Below are 780 nucleotides of genomic sequence, written 5' to 3' on the forward strand. Positions count from 1 at the left end.
GAAACTGGAGCACCCGGAGGAAACCCACACAGACACAAGGAGAACGTGCAAACTCCACACAGACAGTGACCCAAGTTGGGAATCGAACCCGGGTCCCTGGTGCCACCCTGCCACCCCTTTCAGAGGGCATTTAATACAGTTTGGAATCCTCTGGCCACTCATGCCGGCGGGATTCTCTGCTCCTGCTCCCAGCAAACGGCACGTCACCTCTCACTGAGAAAAACACTGGGAACCGGCAGAGAATCTTTCTCCATAGTGCCACACAACAGACTTGTGAGAAAAGTTACAGCTCATTGAATAAAAGGGACAGTAGCAACGTGGGAATAAACGTGGGGCCCGGATAGCTCAGTCGGTAGAGCATCAGACTTTTAATCTGAGGGTCCAGGGTTCAAGTCCCTGTTCGGGCGTTACATTTAGGGCGGCACGGTAGCACAGTGGTTAGCACTGCTGCTTCACAGCTCCAGGGACCTGGGTTCGATTCCCGGCTTGGGTCACTGTCTGTGTGGAGTTTGCACATTCTCCTCGTGTCTGCGTGGGTTTCCTCCGGGTGCTCCGGTTTCCTCCCACAGTCCAAAGATGTGCGGGTTAGGTTGATTGGCTATGCTAAAATTGCCCCTTAGTGTCTTGAGATGCATAGGTTAGAGGGATTAGCGGGTAAATATGTAGGGATATGGGGGTAGGGCCTGGGTGGGATTGTGGTCGGTGTAGACTCGATGGGCCGAATGGCCTCTTTTCTGCACTGTAGGGTTTCTATGATTCTATGAAAACTGGCTGAATAAT

At 52.6% G+C, this 780-nt stretch overlaps 1 non-coding gene across 1 annotated transcript; it reads left to right on the forward strand.

Annotated features, from left to right (window-relative positions):
- Positions 1-334: 334 nt before the first annotated feature.
- On the forward strand, positions 335-407 carry trnak-uuu (transfer RNA lysine (anticodon UUU)). The gene has a single exon. It is a non-coding gene; the product is annotated as a tRNA-Lys (tRNA).
- The last annotated feature ends 373 nt before the right edge of the window (positions 408-780 follow it).

The sequence above is a fragment of the Mustelus asterias genome, chromosome 6 (genome assembly GCF_964213995.1).
Source record: "Mustelus asterias chromosome 6, sMusAst1.hap1.1, whole genome shotgun sequence".
NCBI classification, from domain to species: Eukaryota; Metazoa; Chordata; class Chondrichthyes; order Carcharhiniformes; family Triakidae; genus Mustelus; species Mustelus asterias.